Here is a 15,340-nt window from a genome sequence, read left to right as displayed (position 1 = left end):
AAGAGGTGAGGGAGGAATTTTTGTAACAATTTCTTGTTGAAATATCAGAATTAGCTGGTTTCAAAAACTACTAGAGGACATTCCGGCAATTTTATATAGGCTTTGAAGTGTCTTTTAAGTGGTGTCTTTATATTTTCAAATAGGATTTAAATGCTCATTCATGGCTGGGGAGGGGGGTACTTGGATGTTTTATTCAGAAGATTTTTTTGGTTTCTACTTTTGTAAGCTGTGATACGAAGTTTGTGTTATACCTTAAATTTGTTATGTGTATTTTCATGACTTTGAATATTAAATATGTTGGTTCATATAATCTGCAGAGTGCCAAACTAAAGCAAATAAAAGGTACTATATAAATTAATAAATGTCTGACTTAGTTTCCTCCTTCTTCCTGCCTTCCTCCCCACCTTCTTTTCTTTCCTCCCTCTGATATTTATTAAGTAGCTACTCTGTGCCACACACATTGAAGGCACTGGTGAGTCAAAGATTAACAGTGGTTCTTGTTACATAGTATAGAAAAGAGTGTGCAAAAATTGCCTGAAAGCAAGATTTGCCTTTGTAATACAAAATGCGAATTGATTGGTATGTAAGAATATAAGAGGAACCAAAAATAAGGACGCTGTCTTAAGCTTAAACAATTTTTAAAAAATCTCCTATAGTATTAATTTTAGTCTTAAATTAAGAGCTGGTATGATTTTGTTTTTTCTTTGAGTTGTTGATCCTAGTGTAGAAATGACTTTGTATTGAATACTATTACCTCAACAGTAGCTTGCTATAACAGAAACTATATTTTGCATTTCAGGTTCCAAGTGTTATATATTTGGTTCCAATATGATCAACTATTATGTTATTAATGGACTAAGTTTTAAATGGTAATGTGTTATAGTTTGGCAGTTTCCTTTCTCAGTGGCACATAAAATAAAGGTATGTTTTCAGTCAGTGGCATCTTAGGTTGATTGAGATACATATTTTATATTATATCCCATCACTCCAGGTCCCCTTGTAGCATCTCAAATATTTGTGATTCTTCACGACAATCAGGAAAAGAGTTATTGTGTAGTTCTTTTTAGTTAATTCATATGACTTTTTAATTCTGTTAATAAATGTTGTCTGAAATATCTGCTGTATTTGAAACCTTGTTTTACCTAGCTAAAAATAGAGAATAAGTTAATTTTCATAAAACAGTAAGTGTGGCCTCATAGTTAAGAGAATAGGTAGACAGAATGTCTTGAGTTCATATCACAGCTCCATCACTTGTTAGCTGCATAACTTTAAGCAAATGCTTAACTGATTTCAAATTCATAAAGTAGGGATAATAATAATACCTATTTTGTAGGATTGTTGTGAAGGTTGAGTTTTGCTCGGAAAAGCTCTTAGAGCAATGGCTGTCACATAGGTGCTATGTAATTGTTAGCTGCTGTTGTTATTGTTGTTCCTTTACTTGAGTTAACAATAGTGTTTTCTCTTAAACATTAAAAAAAGTACTAATTCCCTTTCTATATAAGCAACAAAACCTGAGAATTCAAGGTAAAATAGAATTTAATCTTATCTAATGAAAGTTAAAATTAAATGAACTTAACATTTAATGATGGGTATGTTGTATGGTAACTAGATAAAATTAGGATTAAATTTTTAGTCCTCTGTTTATTTTCTTTAGTATGTAGCCACTGCCAACGTAATAGAATATACAATTTAGTTATTTCTCCTAACATCAAACTCTCAGATATACAGACACATAACTCACAAGCTCTCATCCAAGAACCTTACCCATCAAACTATTAAAGGACACAGTTTCTATAATATATATCCTTGTGCTCCCAACTAATCAGTCTTCTCCTAAGATCTTTCTCTTTTACATGCCAGGCATATGTGTATTCAAATTTTTACTTTTATTTTTAAAGACAGGGCCTTGGCTGGGTGCAGTGGCTCACACCTGTAATCCCAGCACTTTGGGAGGCTGAGACGGGTGAATCATGAGGTCAGGAGTTTGAAACCAGCTGGGCTAACGTGGTGAAACCCCATCTCTACCAAAAATACAAAAAATTGGCCAGGCATGGTGGCGTGCACTTGTAATCCCAGCTACTCAGGAGGCTGAGGCAGGAGAGTCGCTTGAACCTGGGAGGCGAGGGTTGCAGAGAGCCAGGATGGCACCACTGCACTCCAGCCCGGGCAACAGAGTGAGACTCCATCTCAAAAGAAAAAAGACAGAGTCTTGCTCTAGTGCCCAGGCTGGAGTGCAGTGGTATGATCGCTGCAGCCTCAGCCTCAACCTCCAGGGCCCAAGTGATCCTCCCACCTTAGCCTCCCAAGTGGCTGGGACTACAAGTGCACACCACCACACCCGGCTAATGTTGGTATTTTTGAAGAGACAGGGTTTTGTCATGTCGACCAGGCTGGTCTCAAACTCCTGAGCTCAAGGGATCTGCCTGCATCGGCCTCCCAAAGTGCTGGGATTATAGGTGTGATCCACTACACCCACCCTATTCAAAGTATTAATGAGCTTGAGAAGACAAAGTCTTTCTTGGTTATAAAGGTTGAATTGCCTACTTGGGTTGCAGTATGATTGAAGGTCTGCAGTAAAGGAAGAAGATACAGCAAATAGAACTGAGTCCTTGACTCTTGGGGTGGAGGGATGGGAAAGAAGTAGAGGACTTAGGGCTAAGGAAAGAAAATGAGGAGGTCCTCTTGGTGGGCAGAGAGTAGGCTCTGCTAATGAGGAAGGAGACCCAGGCATCTGGGATTCCTTCCCCCTCTGTCATCCACTGTGCAGCTCAATAGAAGAGAGAGCTGGTCAGCTGGCGCCTCCTCAATCTCCTTCCTGAAAATAACACGCTTGGTCTTGGGGAAACTCTCTGGAAAATACTATTTTGCCCAGTTCTTTTCATAGAAATACTTAATAATTTGACCTTATTTCAGTTTATCTTTTTTTTTTTTTAATGTTCAGTGTTTTTGTTGTTTAATCATCTCAAAGTAACTTTTGGCTTAGGACCAAGGATGGAAGGTAAGGTAAAGCTAGGGCAGAGGTCGAGTGATGATAGAATGATATATGCTAGATAAAAGAAGGACTAATGGTAGATAAAAAAGGTATTTCCAGAGAAGTAGGTGGATAAAGAAGTAGCAGTACTGATAGGATTGACATGGTCTCCCTGAAGAAAATGAGTGGAATCTAAACTTCCCTAATACCTTTCATGGTTTTAGTAACTCATTTTGGAAAGCACAGGCACTTAATCCATACACACGATTGGTAATTGTGTGATCCCAAATACAGACTCTCCCCCCTCCACCCCGCTTTTAGGGAGCTCTAATTCTCCCCCCAAGAAGCTTTGCAAAGATTGTTTACTTGATTATTTTTTAGATGTAGTAGGCAGTCGTCATTTTTGAACTACATTTATATAATTTTTTGTACATAAATGCAGTTAAACTTACTTGGCTGTTTAAAATTTGTATTTCATTTTAGTTCTGTTGTACTTACTGTCATTCTGATTCGTAATTTAAATGTTGCCATATTTCCCTTATTAGTATTAGAGCGTTGTTGAGGAGTGTTTATACTTTGCAAAAATTTGTTAGAAAATTAAAACACATAGGAAATTTGTGTGGATTCTTAAGATGTGCATATGTTGCATCGACAGTTATTTGGATAGAAGAAAATGAGATTAAATTTTTTCTAAAGATTCTGAAGAAACAAGCATTATAAGGAATTTCAATATAATCTAAAGGATTTTATGAACTGTTGTAAATATATTCTATTTTAAAATAGAAATGAATAAATGGAATGAATAAATTGTTGCGTTCATTCATAAGACTTACTACTTATGAGAGAGAACAAATGGAAAAATAGAGAAAGTGAAACAATATCTCGTTGAATTTTTTAAAGAAATAATAGAACACAGAATTTAAGCTGTCAAAGTATCAAAACTTTGGCTGAGCACTAATTAAAAATTAATTTGAACAGTTAATGTTTATATTGAAATTTTAAAACTCGTATTTTCTTGTTTAGTTCAATATGCCTAGTTTTAGATAAATAATAGTGATGTGTTTTAGATAAATAATAGTGCTGTGAGTGATGATTGTCTTAGGTGCTTAGGTTTACCCCTACTGTTCAAGAGTTCTTATTAATATAAGTAAAAAGTTGTAGTCTTCTCCCTATATTAGAAACATTTAAACATGTTAATACAGTTTTTGTTTAATATAGGCAAATGGTATATTGATTGCTTTTTCTGAACTGAGTTTTGTGGAATTCTGTTTTATAAAACTGTTAGGAAAAAGCTATCATGAGATGAATCTTTTTTTATTATTTCAGTCTATGAACTTATTTAATTTCTATGTTAAAACCTTTGAGCTGTAGTAATAGACATATTAGTAGTAAGAAACTGTTGCCGTTAAGATTACTAAGTCAAGTTTATTTCCACATCTAACATATATATCATGGTAAGGTTAGTCTTTCAAAAGCTATATTTTATCTGATTTGTTCAAGAAATTACCCTGATTGACTGATTTTTTTGTATTTATGACTTCATGTCCAAATTCCTGTTTAGCCCCAGTGTCTTTGTAATATGGTCCAGTCAGTCTAGTTTCTCCACAAAACACCCTGGTAGTTCAGCAAACATTTGTTGAACATGTACAACATCTACCATGTTTTATAATAGGAGTATGAAATACTGTGGCGATGATAATATTGTGATGGTGCAATCTATTGCCCCAAGCAAAGTAGTGGAACTATCAAAACATAGCAGTGGCTTTCAAACTTTTTTTGGACAGATAAAATTGTGCTTTATTGGTGACGCTAATATTATGAATAGTTTTACTGTTAATGACATTTTCCAAAACGACAACTTTTTAAAATAAGATTACGAACAAAATATTTTCTGGATTTTCAGGATAGCTGTTTTCTGGGAAAAAAAAAAAATCTCTATATATTTTAAAATCCAGTACTTCTCCTGGTTTGTTTTTATAGGTAAGTGGTTAGGCTCAGATAATTATAAACTCATTTTTCACCTTCTTGCCTATTCAGTATTAATATTCCCCAATTAAACAAGATGTAGGTCAGTTCTAACTAGAACTGTGTTTTCAGATTGCAAGATAGGTAGCATTCCAGGTTTCTGTTCTCCATAAACCAGTAACATCCCTCAGTCATCAAGTGACCAAAATGCCTCCACAAAATTTCATAATGCCTTTTAGGGAATGGGACTGACTCAGCAAGAATCATTGAGCAAGAATCATTGAGCCCAGAGCATTATGGACTTGCTCCTGAGATGTTCTCAGAAGATTCTCACCCTGCTACCAAGTCCCAAGCTATCAGGGGAATTAAAACAAATAGCTTTCAGTTGAGAGGCTACAGGGAGTCTTTTTCAGGGAGCCAGCCAGGTTTCAATCTGCATCTGAGGATAGCAAGTTGTTAATCGCTGAGCAGGATTTTTAGGCAGTAGAATGGAATGATTTGGAAGGGAGAGGAAGAATGCAGTATTGGATCAGATTAGGATATGTACACAGCAACACGAAGTGAGAATCTGTATAGTGAGATGAGACTTGGGGAAGCTGGGTCTGCTCTTGGTGACTGAGGTGTAAACTTGGAAATGAGACCTGACACAATTCCTCCAGATAGCCCCTTTAAAATTTTTAAAAAATATTTTACAATGTTAACATACAGAAAGCTATAGAGCCAGATGAATCCTTGTATAACTGTCATCCAGCAATAATAATCATCAACCTATAGTCACTCTTATTTTTTTGGCTGCAATTCTCAGTAATTCTGTGTTCTACAAAGTGACTCAGTATACTCATAAGTAATCTGAAACCAAAGTTTTGAAAACTGCTCATTGCTATTTTCTATTGTTTCTTTTTTTTTTTTTCAGTCCTGTCAAGCATTTATTGTTTCTTTGTTTTGTAAACCAATTATACTCTTTTAGTTATTTTAAAATATACAGTAAATTGTTGTTGACTGTAATCACACTGTTGTGCTATTCAGCACTAGATCTTATTCATTTTAACTATATTGTTGTGCCCAGTAATCATTCTTACTCCCCTCCTTTACTTCCCACCGCCCTTCTCAGCTTCTGGTAATCATCCTTCAACACTCTTTTTTTTTGCCCCCCTTTATTCTGTTTCTTTATAAAAATTGTGTTTCAGGCCGGACGCGGTGGCTCACGCCTGTAATCCCAGCACTTTGGGAGGCCGAGGCGGGTGGATCACGAGGTCAAGAGATCGAGACCATCCTGGTCAATATGGTGAAACCCCGTCTCTACTAAAAATACAAAAAATTAGCTGGGCATGGTGGCGCGTGCCTGTAATCCCAGCTACTCAGAAGGCTGAGGCAGGAGAATTGCCTGAACCCAGGAGGCGGAGGTTGCGGTGAGCTGAGATCGCGGCATTGCACTCCAGCCTATGTAACAGGAGCGAAACTCCATCTCAAAAAAAAAAAAAAATTGTGTTTCAATGCAGCACATTGATTTCATGACTGACAAATAGTTACACCTGGCAGTTGGAAAACTGAGTTCAGGTTTTGGAGTTAGACTGGTTAGGTTCGAGCTCTGACCGGCCCATTCAGCAACTCTGTTCTTAAGCATTAATTCTTATCTTGTCTTGTCTTCTTGAATGTACATTGTGTATGCCTCCTAAAATTTTTGTAAGAATTATGAGATACTGGATTTTAGTGCTAAATAGTACCCTATCTTAAGTTTCAGACATGGGATCTGAGTCTAGATTTCTGATTCTAAAATCCGAGTTTTTGTCTTGTAGTTGTGTAATCCAACACCCATGTTATAGAAGATTATTTTTTTAAAAAAGAAAAATACCAAGAGATAATGTATCCTTATCATTCATACGTATTTTCATATGTTAAATTGGAAGCATTTTCCAGCGTTATTTTGAAAACTGTTTTCAAATAATATTCTCCAGAGGCAGAAGTGTTATGGATAAATTGAATAAAATATTTATCTACTTTTAGTTATTTAGTGAAACACAGATAATTTTATTGCGATTTTAAAAATACTACATTTGGGGATTTTAATTATATAGAGAAGAAAGGAGAATCATATAATGAAGTCTCTTTGTACTCATATTCAGTTGAAATAATTATCAACTCATGGCCAGTTTTGTTTTATCTATACCAGCATGCTACCCATCCTACTTCTTATGTTATTTTGAAGCAAATCCCAGGTGGCATGTTATGTCATCTTTAAATACTTCCGTATACATCTCTAAAACATATGAATTTTTTTAAACCGAAAGGACAATATCGTTATCTCACTTGAAAAAGTTTAAAACAGTAGTTCCTTAATCTCATCAAGTATACATTGTTCGAACTGTTTCTTAAATATTTTTTGAAGTAGTTTCTCTGAATAAGGATGCAAATGAGATGAGTACCTTGTTGTTGATTCAAATGTCCTTTGAGTTTCAAATTAATACATCTCCTTTCTCTTCTTTTTGCAACTTATAAGTTGGAGAAACTGGGCCATTTGGTCAGCAGAGGCTTGTTTTCACATGACAGAGATCCAGGAGTGGTTTTTGTAGTTTTAAAGGGTTATTTTAAAAAGAAAAAAAGGAAAACCACCTGACTTTATGCTGCTAAATCCTCACCAACACTTACTATCATCAGTCTTTAATTTTAGTCATTCTCGTAGGTGATTCATCATAGTTTCGACTTGCATTTCCCTAATGACATGATGTTGAACATCTTTTTGTGTGTTTATTTGGCATTTCTGTGGTGAAATGTCTTTTCACATTTTTGGTCATTTTTAATTGGGTTGTTTTCTTTTTATTGCATTCTAAGAGCTTATTATCTATTCTGGCTACAAATTTATCAGGTGTGTGTTTTTGCAAATATTTTTTCCTAGTCTGTGGCATGCCTTTTTATTTCCTTAACAATATTTTTTGAATAGCAAAAGTTTAAGTTTGATAGTCAATTTTTTAAATCTTTTTGAGACAGTCTCCCTTTGTTGCCCAGGCTGGAGTGCAGTGGTGCAATCTCAGCTCAATGCAACCTCTGCCTCCCTGGTTCAAGCGATTCTCATGTCTCAGCCTCCTAAGTAGCTGAGACTACAGGCATGCACCACCATGCCTGGCTGATTTTCATATTTTTAGTGGAGATGGGGTTTCACCATGTTGACCAGGCTGGTCTTGAACTCCTGACCTTAAGTGATCTGCCCACCTCAGCCTCCCAAAGTGCTGGGAATACAGGTGTGAGCCACTGTGCCTGCCTATGATGATACATTTTGAGGTAATTTTTGTAACTGATTGAGTTAAAGGATTGAAGTTAACTTTTTCCTTTTAGTGAGAGGGAATTTATGGATATCTTTGTTACAGCACCATCTGTTGAAAAGATCATTCTATCCCAATTGACATCTTTGCTGAAAATTAAAGGGCCAGGCTGGGCACATGGTGGTGCATGCCTGTAATCCCAGCACTTTGGGAGACAGGCAAGTCATTTGAGCCCAGGAGTTCGAGATTAGCCTGGTCAAAATAGCAAAACCCCATTTCTACAAAAAACACAAAAATTAGCCAGACATGCTGACAAGCACTGTAGTCTCAGCTATTTGGGAGGCTGAGGTGGGAGAATGGATTGAGCTCAGGAGGTCAAGGCTACAGTGAAGCATGATTGCACAACTGCACTCCATCCTGGGCAGCAGAGCCAAGACCACCAAGACCCTGCCTTTAAAAAAAAAAAAAAAAAAAAAGCATAGTTCTATTTCTGGACTCTAGTGCATTCTTCTGATTTGTATGAATATCTTTATGCTAATAGCATATTGTCTTGATCACTGTCCCTGGTAAGTATTGAAATCAAGTAATATAAGTTCTTTATTTTTTCCTTTAAAAATGTTTTTTCAGATTATTTTAGATCCCTTTCATTTCCACTTAAATTTAGAATCAGTTAGATAGTTTCTACAAAAAAAAACTGTTAGGATTTTGATTTTAGGACTGCCTTGAATTTATGTATCAGGTTGAGGAGAAATTGTCATATTGACAAAATTGAGTCTTCAGATTACTAACATAGCATATTTTTCCATTTACTGAGGTCTTTTAAATTTTTCTTAGCAAGACTTTTATAGTTTTAATGCAAGGGTATAGTATGTTTTTTGTTATTTTTGTTTGTATTTTAAATAGCATTTTTCTTTAATTTGAATTTTCACATTTATTAGTTGCCAGTATATAAAAATACAGTTTATTTTTGTATCTTGTGATCTTTCTAAACTCATTTGTCAGTTCTAATAGTTTGTTTTTAAGTAAGCCCTTGTAATATTCTATATAGAAGACGATGCCATCTATGACTAAAGATATTTCACTTTTTCTTTTCCAGTAAGTTTACCTTTTATTTCTTATGCTTACCTTATTGTCCTGGTTGGACTGCCAGTATGATAGATGTTAAGTAGAAATGGTGAGAGCAAAAATGGTAAAAGCAGCTTACCTGATTCTTGGTCCTAGGGGAAAAGATTGATTTCTTTTACCAATAACTGTGATGTTAGATATGGGTTTTTCTGATCAGATTAAGGGTGTTCTCTTCTAAGTTTGCTAAGATTTTTTTTTTTTTTAAGCATGAGGGTATGTTTGTGTCATGCTTATTACTGATGTATTGGCAAATATATATATATGTATACACAAATATTTCTCCTTTATTCTGTAAAGATGATGAATCACACTGATTTAAAGGTTAAACGAAGTGTTTTACTGGGATAGACCCCATTTTGGTCATAATTGTCCTTTTTATGTATTTTGCATTTGTTTGGCTAAAATTTTGTAAAGACTTCTGTGTCTTTGTCAGATTACATTGATCTATATTTTTTATTTATTTAGAATGTCCTTTTTTTTCGGTTTTAGTACAAGAGCATTGCTGGCCTTATAATAAGTTGAGAAATATTTTTTCCTTCTGGAAGAATTTGTAAACAGTTGGTATTTCTTTAAAAGTTTGATAGTTTACCAAACCATCATGGTTTGAAATTTTCTTCGCTTTCTTTACTATAGAGAGCTATTCAGGTTATGTACTCCTGCTTTATTGAACTTTGGTAGCTTCAGTCTTTCAAGGAATTTGTCAATTTTATAAAAGTTATCAAATTTACTGGCATAGGCCACACGTGGTGGGTGACACCTGTAATCCCAACACTTTGGGAGGCCGAGGCAGCAGGATTGCTTGAGGCTAGGAGTTCAAGACCAGCCTAGGCAACATGACGAAACTCCATCTCTTATATTAAAAGTACAAAAATTAGCCAAGCATGGTGATGCTTACCTGTAGTTCCAGCCACTTGGCAGGCTGAGGCATGAGAATTGCATGAACCCAAGAGGCAGAGGTTGCAGTGAGCCTAGATCACTCCGCTGTACTCCATCCTGGTAACAGAGTGAGACTGTCTTAAAAAAAAAAAAAAAAAAAATTTAGTGGCACAACAATATCATTTACTTTTACTTGTTATATTTTCTGTCTTGTCTTTCTTCTTCCTGATCAGTCTGCCAAGAGGTTTACTAATTTTATCAGTTACTTCTAAGAACCCACTTTTGGTTTCATAAATTTTTTTCTGTTACTTTGTTTTATTGTTTTTCACTCTTATTTTTATTTTATTCCATTGATTTTTGGGTTTCATTTGCTCTTTTTATAACTTTTAAAGATGAAAGCCTTGATCATTGATTTGAAACTTCTTTAATAAAATAAACGTGTTGTTATAAATTCTAAGCTCTGCTTTTAGGTGGATCTCAAATTTTATATTTTGCTTTTAAACTTTATATGAAAATAGTTTCTACTTGTGATTTCTTCTTTCACTTGATTATTTGTGAATTAATTTCCAAATATTTAGAAGATTTTTCAGATAGCTTTTTGTTGCTGATTTTAATTCAATAATGGTCAAAGAACATTCTTGGTATAATTTCATCAACTTATGTTTGCACAAATCCTGTTTTATGCACCACAATATATTCTGTCATGTTGAACCTACAGTGTGTTTATATATATACACACACACACACATATAAAATACATATATATATAACATTTAATATATACATATATATAATAGTTTCTTATATTTATTCATGTATTTATCATTTTGGATGTTCTTCATGCCTTTGAGTGATTCCAGATTTCCAAAACTTTATTTAACCTTTTTTTGTACTGAAGGTCTGCTGCTCAGTTTTTGTAAGATATATATCTTTTAACTTATCACAGTCTACTTTCATGTAATATTATACTGCCGTGTATAGTGTAAGAACCTTACACTAGTATACGTCTATTTCCTGCCTTTGTGTCATTGCCATACATTTTACCTTTCCATGTGTTATAAATTTCACAAATGTCATCATTATTTTTTCTTTTCACTTATATATTAAGCAGATTACCAAAAAATAAGAAATAGCAGTTTCTTATATTTATTCATGTATTTTGGATGTTCTTCATTCCTTTGAGCAGTTCCAGATTTCCTCGTGGTATCCTTTTCTTTTACAGACAGACTTCACTTAACCTTTTTTTATATACTGAAGGTCTGCTGCTCAGTGTTTGTTATTTGTAGAAGTCTTTATTTTTCTTTTCTTTTTGAAACATTTTACTGCATTTAAAACCTTTATTTGACAAATTTTTCTTTCTAGTACTTAAACGTTGTCATTTCATTGTGTTTTCTGGCTTGTATAATTTCTGTTGATAAGTTCACTTTAATTCTTCGTACTTTATTTTTCTTATATACTTTAGCATATAATCTGCTTTCACCTACCTCTCTTTTTAAATTTAAATTTTTAGTTTTTTAATTCTTCCTCTGTTACTTCTAAGATTTTCTCTTTTTTAAAAAAATTTGATTATAATGTGTGTATGGCTTCTTTTTGCTTATTCTTTTTGGACTTGTTGAGCTTGCATCTGTGTGTTTATAATTTTCATCAAGTTTGGATGAAATTCAGCCATTATTTCTCCCATTGCTTTTTTCGGCTTATTTCTCTCTTGTTTCCTTCTGATACTCCAATTACACGTTAGACTGCTTGATACTGTCTCACAGGTCACATTAATTTATATACTCCTAATACATGAACAACTGAGAAAGAAAAGATTAACCTATAGAGAAATGGAAAAGTAAAGAGAGACCTCAAAAGAAATGTAAATGACTCTTAACCATAGCAACAGCTGCTAAAATTACACCGAGATAACTTTTTCCCACTTATTATATTGGCAAAAACTGCAAAAATATGAAAATTCTGATGGGAGAACAGGTAATGTCATGCTGAAGGAAATTTAAAATGATATAGTCCCTACTGAGTGGAGTTTGGAAGTACCTGCCAAATTGACATATTGATTTGCATTTTGAGCCAGCAATCCTAAGAATCTATCCAGGAAACCATTGCATATATACAGAAACTATATATATGTAAGACTTTCTAACGCGTGTTTCTTAGAAAGTGTAAAAAACCCAAATGTTAATCAGTAAAGCTCTGATTAAAATATGGTAGGGGCATGTATTTAATAAAATTACTGTGCAGTTGAAGAAAGGAATGGGGAGAATCCACGTCTGCTCTTAGGTATAGCAGATACAGGAATTCTCCTATTTCTCATGATTTCCACCAACTTCTTCCTCCAAATGTATTTATTCCAGTTACAATAGATTGCTTAAGAATTTCTAGGATACTTGTCACTAAAAGAACTGTAGTGGTTGCTAACAAAATTTTGGAGGGAAGTTGTGATTCATCAAGTAATCCCTATACTAAAAGATGCCTGGAATGTTAGATACATACTGTATCCACAGGGATACTATGTGTGATGAATAGGTTCCCAGGTTAGTGGATAACAGTGTTGCCATGGGAAAGAGCATTCAGAATTTTAACTGGAGATGTCACAGTTCATCTCCCAGTTAATCTCCAAGATGATTTGTCTCATCTTGGCAATACATTCATTCTTTTATGAAACACTGAGTGTTTTGTTTTGTTTCTTCCTTTTTTCTTTTAATGTGCTTGTAAGGGAGTCTATGTATGTTGAGGGGGTAGGAGGAGGGAAAGTTAGTGTTGTGGGGCTGGGTCTCAGAAAATGAAAACAAAGATAAGTAAAATAGCATCCCAGTGCTCTGGGAGTTCATGGTTATCTGCCTCAACTTTACTTTCTGTTTACACTAATCTGTGATAATTTAAGAATTCTAACTTTAAGCTAATGATGTTGGATCCTATTGTGAGGGATTTTTGTGTCCATATGCTGGAGAATGAGTGATGATTGCTTTCACAGAGTAGAAGACTAGAGATGAGACCATTCTTTATTGTTTTCCAGGTCTTATACTTTTGCCTCCCCTACTGTTCATGAAATGATTGACCTCCTCCCACTTCTTTAAGGAAATTCTTGATTTAAAATGCCTTGTGTGCTCTTTTATCCTTTCTGTTCTAGGACCTCTATCACGTATTTTTATAATTGTAGTTTTATACATTTTAATGTTAACTAGAGCATTTGGTCATATCTCTCCTTTTTAAAAGTAATTTTATTGATTATCTTATATATTTATTCTTCCAGATCATGGACCCCTACTTTCCAAATAAATTTCATCATGATTTTGATCGGAATTTTAATTTATGTGTTAAGATGTTTTTGGTATCTTCACAATACTAGGATTTTTTTTTTTTTCTTTTTTTTTTTTTTTTTTTTTTTTTTTTTTTTTTTTTTTTTTTTTTTTTTTTTTTTTTTTTTTTTTTTGGTTGAAACGGAGTCTCACTCTATTGCCAGGTTGGGAGTACAGTGGCGGGATCCCAGCTCACTGCAACTTCTGTTTTCCGGTTTCAAGTAATTCTCCTGCCTCAGCCTCCCAAGTAGCTGAGACTACAGGCACGTGCCACCACACCCAGCTAATTTTATTTTGTATTTTTGGTAGAGACGGGGTTTCACCATGTTGGCCAGAATGGTCTCAATCTCTTGACCTCGTGATCCTCCTGCCTTGACCTCCCAAAGTGTTGGGATTACAGGTGTGAGCCACGGCGCCCGGCCAATACTAGGATTTTCTTAATTTAAGAGTAGGTTTTAATTTGTATTCAGTAAAGTTTTATAGCTTTTTCATACACGTACTCTGTTTTTTAGTTTATTTTTATGGTTGTTACTAAAAAGTTTGTAACTGGCTGTTAATGTTACTTTGGGAAATTTTCACATATTTACTGAAAAAAAATCTTAACTCATAATTCTAAAATATTTTTGTTTTTTACAAAAATAACCTCTTCTAAAATGATGTTAATTTTGCCGCCTTTCTAATGTTAAAATCTCCTATTCTTCTTACCTACTTTTGTCAACTAGCACTTCAGAATGATATTAATAATTATGTTGATGGTGGACATCAATGCCTTGAGACTGATTTTACTTTTAAATTTTGCTGGTATATTGTCATTAAACATGATATTGTCTATTGATTTGAGAAAGTTTTTGAAAAAGTCCTAAGAGAGATTTTTTTTTTTTAAATGAGGACTAATTTCTTAACACTTTAATGCCCCGTACTAGATTTCTTTCATTGACTCTGTTTCCGCCTAGGATACATCATATTTCGTAGGATGAAATTGCCTACTATGTTGTTTAATCTTTTCACTTTAGTTCCCTGCTCCTGTACTCTGCATTGCTATACCCAGGTTCTTCCCAAAAAGAATTTTGATCGTTTTGCTCTTGTCCCAAGGAATTGTATAGCATTGTAACATCTTTTAAAGCTATGGAGTGAGTCCAAACCTCTTGCGTTATCAATTATTTATGTTCCGTCTGTGCCTTTCCAGTCGTCACCTCTTCAAAAACTGTGATGGCTTTGAGATCACACCCCACTTGCAAGCTAACATGTCAGCTTGTGTATCCTGGGAAAAGATACTAGTTTCCTGGGTTAGTTAGAGTCAAGAACATTTTAAACTCATAGCAATAACAGTAGCTACAGAATCATAATTTTGTACTATTTCCCCGAGCCCCATTCTTAACAGGTTGATATTACAAGAGCCAGGCGACACCCATATAAGCAGCCTGTTGCATTTCAGGGGAAGAACTCTGAATCTTAACCTGCTTGCTCCTTTCATTTGCCCTTTCCATTTCTGTCCTCAGACTTCTTCTCCTTGTCATTCTGATGTTGTAAGACTCCATCTCAGACAGATGCTTTCTTCCATGTCTTCCATTGTAGACCTTGTCTTTGAATATGCTGCTTATCAAGCTTGGTACCCTTTCAGTATGTTCCTTCTATCTGCAGATATTCCAGTGCACCTTCCTGGTTTGCACAGTGGCTTCAGTGTTTTCTCTCTGCAGAGGTTTTTTTTTTTTTTTTTTTTTTTTTAATTCCTGTTGTCTTCACTGACATACTGTCATACTGTGCTGTGATCAGTGCCTTAGTGTCTCTGCAGAGAGGTGGGTTTGTGTGTGTGTGTGTGTGTGTGTGTGTGTGTGTGTGTGTGTGTGTGT

General features: G+C 34.7%; 1 protein-coding gene across 2 annotated transcripts in view; it reads left to right on the top strand.

Annotated features, from left to right (window-relative positions):
• PAWR (pro-apoptotic WT1 regulator) overlaps window positions 1-15,340 on the top strand; it is a 99,574-nt gene that overhangs the window by 45,935 nt on the left and 38,299 nt on the right. The window lies entirely within an intron of this gene.

This window comes from Cebus imitator, unplaced genomic scaffold (genome assembly GCF_001604975.1).
Source record: "Cebus imitator isolate Cc_AM_T3 unplaced genomic scaffold, Cebus_imitator-1.0 Scaffold156, whole genome shotgun sequence".
In the NCBI taxonomy this organism is placed as follows: Eukaryota; Metazoa; Chordata; class Mammalia; order Primates; family Cebidae; genus Cebus; species Cebus imitator.
The sequence above is the reverse complement of the archived record's forward strand: the minus strand, read 5'-3'. Positions and strand labels throughout refer to the sequence as shown.